Source organism: Saccostrea cucullata, unplaced genomic scaffold (genome assembly GCF_032062105.1).
Source record: "Saccostrea cucullata isolate Sc308-1 unplaced genomic scaffold, CSIRO_AGI_Scuc_v1 ctg15754, whole genome shotgun sequence".
NCBI classification, from domain to species: Eukaryota; Metazoa; Mollusca; class Bivalvia; order Ostreida; family Ostreidae; genus Saccostrea; species Saccostrea cuccullata.
In genome coordinates, this window is record NW_026918127.1 from 1 (window position 1) to 6,440 (window position 6,440).

At 33.5% G+C, this 6,440-nt stretch overlaps 1 long non-coding RNA gene across 1 annotated transcript; it reads left to right on the top strand.

Annotated features, from left to right (window-relative positions):
* The first annotated feature begins 5,620 nt into the window (after positions 1-5,620).
* Positions 5,621-6,226, top strand: LOC134252053 (uncharacterized). The gene is made up of 3 exons (XR_009988887.1): positions 5,621-5,690; positions 5,843-5,926; positions 6,191-6,226. It is a non-coding gene; the product is annotated as an uncharacterized LOC134252053 (long non-coding RNA).
* The last annotated feature ends 214 nt before the right edge of the window (positions 6,227-6,440 follow it).

The following is a 6,440-nucleotide window of genomic DNA, read 5'->3' on the forward strand; positions in this document are numbered from 1 at the left end:
TAAGCATATTAAAGGCAAAGACAATGTTATTGCAGATGCCTTGTCCAGAGTATCATGAACATATATGATTTTGTATTAATGTACATATATTTCATTTTAACAAGATAAGTTTTCATTGACATTCAAACTTTTTAAGGGGGGAGGTGTTGTGAGGTGTGTTGTATTTGTACTGTTTCATCGTGTCTATTATTAGTAACATTAGGTTTCTTGAACATTCCAGAGTGGTCAATATGTTTGGTCATTTTTTCTAGAACATTCTTGAACTTTATTCATGTCCAGAACTTTCCAGGAATATCATGTACTTACAACTTCTAGAATATTCTAGATTTATATTACTGTATAAATATCCTGTCAATTCGATGCATAGATACACTCTTGTCGTACAAGCATCATTGAGGTATTAGTGGTATATAATTTCACTGGGACATTGTGTGCAGCAACGGACACTCTGATGTATGTATTTTTAGATTTTTGCTAAGTTTGTACTTAATGATTTGTATATTACTGTAAATAAATTATTGTTAAGTTTAAACTGTGTGATTGATCTTTGCTGGCATTTAGGGTTATTCTGACCCATAACATACTACATTTGATGGCCAGTGAGGGGGGGGGGGGGCTTTGTTCAGGTTACAGTGTTTGTGTCAATTAATAATTCCTGGCAGGGCCCTAGAACTTGTGTCCTTGAGGTTGAAGACTATTTAAGGAGGGAGGAATATAGAAGTTCGAGCTATACGGACCGTGGATATCAGCCTGGATAGCTCAGTGGTTAGAGCACCTGAGTCCTGACTAGTAATGCAGGGGTCACGGGTTCGATTCCCGGTCCAGCCATATGTTTTCTTCATGCATTTCTCCTTTCCTACTACACTACATTCACATTTATTTATTTTATAATACTTTCAGCCTCATAGAATGTTACATGAATTTTCAAATAATTTATAACTTGGTTTAATTTTGCATATTTTAATCTTTTTGCAGGTTATTGAACAATCTCTGAAAACTGTCAAGTAAAGAGTCAGAGCAATTGTAGATACATGCACAGAAAATGAAGAAAAAGAAAAAAACTCTGCTGAAACCATGGATTAGATATTAACATAAAATAACTTTTTTTTCTCAAGTATATCATCTCTTTCCCAAGTATTCCAAAAGTGGATCTTTTTCAAATTTAAAGTGAAGAATCACAGGGAGCATGTGAGATTGTGAAACAGTCTGCCTACAAAAATTAAAAGGGATGAAAACATCTACACGTGTACCAAAGATGGTTGCACACTATTGTTCTCTATATATTTTCCTTATGATTTTCATGTACAGTCTTCTGTGTGATTGTTAAGTTGGGTGCAGTAGTAGACTTCTCCTGTGTAGAATTTTACAATTTAAATTCTGAGGTAAAATCCTGTTTTAGTGTTCATTCAGTTATAGTAATGGGCCACTCTCCTTTTTAACAGCTTGATGTCAAAATATCTCTCAACCATGAAAGCTTATCAAATTGTTTTAACCGAATAAAAACATGTATCATGTTTCCCAAACCAGATTTGTTCTTTTTTTTAAAAAAAAACAACCTCTTTTTAGCTCACCTGAGCCAAAAGATCAAATGAGCTTTTCTGATCAAAATTTGTTGTTGTCGTCATCATAAACTTATCACATTTTCATCTTCTTCTCAAGAACCACTGGTTCAATTTCCACCTAACTTGCCACAAAATATCCTTGAGTGAAGGGGATTCAAGTTTGTTCAAATGAAGGGCCACGCCCTTTTCCAAGGGGAGATAATCATGAATTTGTTAAAAATTAATGGCAATTTTAAAAAATCTTCTTTTCCAGAACCGCAGGACCTGGAAAGATGAAACTCATGTGGAAGCATCCTCAGGTAGTGTAGATTCAATTTTGTTTAAATCATGACCCAAACTCTCTATCAAGGGGAGATAATTAAGAATTAATGAAAAATTAATGGCATCTTTTAAAAATCTTTTCAGGAACCATTGGGCTAGGAAAGATGAAACTCATAATTTATGGAAGCATCCTCAGGTAGTTTAGATTCAATTTTGTTTAAATCATGACCCCCAGGGGTAGGGTTGAGCTACAACTGAAGATCAAAGATTTACATAGGAATATATAGGCAAAATCTTTGAAAATCTTGTTTTCCAGAACCACTGGGCCAGGAAAGATGAAACTGATGTGAAAACATCCTCAGGTAGTCAGGTAGTGTACCAGTAGATTCAAGTTTGTTAAAATCACGACCCCTCAATGGATGATTTAAGTTTTTCACAGGAATAATTACACCTGGAATTTTTTAAAATTCTTCTTTTTAAGAACCACAAAGCCATGGTTGGTCATATATATAAAAGTAAGCATCCTCACATAGTGTTGATTCAAGTCTGTTCAAGTCATAAACGGGAAGTAGGGGCTTGATATGGTGGGCCATAATTGGGAATCAAAGTTTTGCCTAGAAATATAAAGGACATTTTTCCCCAAGAACAGAACAGCCATGTTTAATCATATTGAAATGGAGACATTCTCAGGTTGTACAAAGTCTAAAAGGTTCAAATGAGGGCTCCCAGGGGTAGTGCTGGACCACAATGGGGGGAGGTCAAATGAATGAATAGGAAAAAAATTAATCTGTGCAAAAACAGCAAAGGCATTTGTTTTTTGTAAGCATCATCAGGTAGTTGGTAATTTAAAATTCCAGACTCCAACCCCCATGTAAACTTCTTAATACTTTTAATCACTTTTTATTAGCGATAACTTTACTTTTGCGTAATTACGCGAGACAGAATCCTCGCAAAAAAAAAATTCTCGCATATAATAGTATTCCATAAGAATATATAGAGCAATAACAAGAATTCGTGAAAATTTTGCCTCGCTAATAAAAAGTCAATGACAATCTCGCGAAAATAAGGTGTCGCGAAAATTTAGTGATCTACAGTACTGAAATGATTTCAGCGTTATTTCCTATACAATGTGCTCAGGTGAGCGATGTGGCCCATGGGCCTCTTGTGAATGAAAAGTGTTGCTACTCAAAGAAACGACATGTCTCAATGAATGTACAGGTGTGTGAAATATGAAAGCACTGGCGCAGTCGTGGCTAAAGTTAAATGTGGGTCAGACTCCAAGGTCAAGGTGGAAAGGTGAAATAAAATTACAGTGAGAAGGCCTTACAAGAAACACACAAGTGAAATATTAAAGTCTTAGCACCAATTGCTATAAATATATGGCCATGGTTAATGCTTTTCAAAAGTACATCAACATCCAAGATCAAAATGTCAATATTGTTTGTATGTTTGGGGAGGCCTTGTTGAATTGAATACAATTATGAAACACAAAGGTCCTAATAGTAACTGCTCAAAAGTTATTCCCAAGGTTAAAGTGGGTCAAATTCCAAGGTGAAGGTCAAAAGGTAAAATATATATTTTATAAATTCATATATCCATGCAAAGGACTTTAACGTATGAAACCCTTAGCGCAAAATTTCAGGGGTTGTAGACAAGGTAAAAATCGGGTAAATTCCTCCGAAACTGGTCATACTCCAATGTCAAGATATCAAATATTTTGGTACACAATGAAAGATCTTGAGGCAGGCGCGGATAGAGATATTTTTTTTTCCCAGGGGGGTCCACCTCAGTCAAAAAAAAATCTATCCAAGAAATTTCTTGACAAGCCAAAAACAGAAAAATACTAAACTCGCCCAAACGTCAAAAACCTATTTCGTGGTGGTGGTGGTGGTGGTAGGGGGGGGGGGGTGGCTAGTGGTGCCTTCTGTTGCCTCAAATCTTTAACTTTTCATACCCATTTTACACATATTCGTGTTTACCAGTGGGGTTCTGCGTTTTCCAAGGGGGGTCCATGGTAACTTTTTCCTTGTTTTAATATATACATTTTTTTAACCTGGTAAACTCCAGGGGGGGTCCTGACCCCCCCCCCCCCCACCACCCGACCCTCCCCCCTCTAGATCTGCGCATGTTGAGGGAATACAAAATTGTGTTGAATATGAAAGCCATAACCCCAACAATATAAAAATTATGGACGTTGTTAATGTTTTCGTGGACAAAAAAAAACAGATGGTTGAGAGGGCAAAAACAACATGTATATACCCATATTCTTTGATTACTGGGGCATAATACATGTAAAACACATAACAAACATACCCTGTAAAAATATCTTTACCAAAGAAAAATATTGAAAGCATTTCAATCTAATTTTGTCTTTCCGCTGTCAAATGAAAAATATGCTTTTTAGTCAATTGTCTAAACAATTTAAACACTGAAAGACTGTTTGCTAAGGAAAATTCAAAATTGGCTATTTCCATGGCAACTACTCAAATATTTTAGAATAAACTACGGTTCATCCCTTTTCTCAATATTGTTTCATATGATGATTAGATGGGGTCTTCTTTGAATTACAATGTTACGATGTATCACCCTCTGTGTGATCTTAAAAAGACCAGTATTATTACTATAACTCACAGGGGTAGAACATTATACAGCATACTATATTAAATGAAAGTTTGATAGGTTTCCATGACAACAGTGCATGTGCCAATTACCACATTAAAATTTTTTAATGAAATAATCAAATGAATTAATGTTGGGCTAATTGAATTTTTTAACGTGAAAATTGAATACGAAGATCATAATTATGTCTCTTTTTACAACAAAAGCACGATACATGGACATATATAGTTGCTATGACAACTAGCAAAACTTATTTAAAAAATCAAAATTCTGCACTAATATGCAATACATGTAGATTGATCCAAATTTTAGTTTTTCCAACAATTTTTAATCTAAAAAATATGTATAAACACAAGTAAATCTATCCTGAAATATTTCTGATGTTGCCATGGCAACGATTTTGAAAGTCAATTATTTTGGATTTAAGAAAAAACACAACTTTTATTTTTTGTATGTTTTTTGTTTAGTTCAAATTCACATTATACTTGATTGAGATGAAATTTTTTTCTTTAATTTATACTCAAAAATGTATAAAAATGCATTTTTCAAAAAATGGTCAATTTAGCAAAACATTGAGATTTTAGTGATTAAATTAGACACAATGATGATAGACATATGTTAATAACTTGCATCATTTTTGTTGCTTTTAGTCTTGTTCTAAAGCAGATATATTTATTTCATATTCAAATTTTTCGGTTGTTTAATTATCTTTGATTAAAAAATGTCAAAAATAGTGCTGTGAAAGGCGTCTAGGAGGCCATACTGTGGTTTCATCAATATTCGTTGAGCACCAATTTTCGTGGATTTCGTGGTTTAGCAGATCCACGAATTAAAATGTTCATTGAATTGCGAAATATGACATACATCTGTATAGGCAATGCTTTTGTCAACGAAATTACGTATCCTCGAAAACGTCTGTTTTACAAAATCCACGAAAATTGATGCCGACGAAAATTGATGAAACTACAGTATTTGAGCAATGTATGGTTACCATGGTAACGGAACCCCCAATTATTTTTGTTTTGCTAAATTTCAAGAAAGGGTGTTGAATAAGTAAAAAATATAAAATTTGATCAAAATCGGTGACATCACCTTACCACCCATTATTGAGAAATTTTTGTTCTTATGGAGAATGGCTCTTAAAAATACATAATTCAGCAAAAGCATGTTATATATTTGCAGGAGAAGGAATCACCCTCTGAAATGACAGATACCCAGGAGGCTAGAAGTTCTGATGAAGATGAACAGGTATAAAAAGCTACAAATCTTTTTGTGAATTGTTTTCAGAATTTGTTTAATAATAAAGATGATGCAATCATTCATTCATTGTGTGTATTAAATTTGGTGATCTCAGTCACACTAACGTATAGGCCAATAATACTGTATTGTTATCTTTTCAGGTTGAAAAAAATGGTGAACAGAAGAAAAGTGGTGCCACTGAAGATGAAAAGACAAAAGATGATGCCAATAAAGAAAATGAACAGGTATGAGTTCTTTTAAATGCATGAGAAGAAAAATATATATATACTTTGATTAATTTATGCTTTCGAAGAAAAAAAATTACTCTCATCACTAGATCTGTACAATTAAGGGGACAGCTATTTTTTCTTTTTATTTTATTCTTACCATCTTATTACAATTCCTGCAAACTTTGTTGATTGTTATGTTTTAATTGGATATGTCATTTACTGGTAAGAACTGCATAAATACTATGTACAATTGTTACAAATTTATATTTTATTTCACAGACAATTTTCAAGATCAAGAAAGTTATATACTCAGAGGTATGCCATTTAAGCATCATTTTAATCTTTGATTTTCAATAACTGTTTATTGTTTTCCCCACATTTAACATTCCTTTAGAATGAATTGGGCAAAATCATTTGTATGGTATAGTTTATTCTCATCTCAAACATCAGAATTGTCAACATTTTTATTGTGGACTCAACAGACTCGAATTCTTTAAAATTGCTTTTAAGAATGAGTGAAATTAATTTG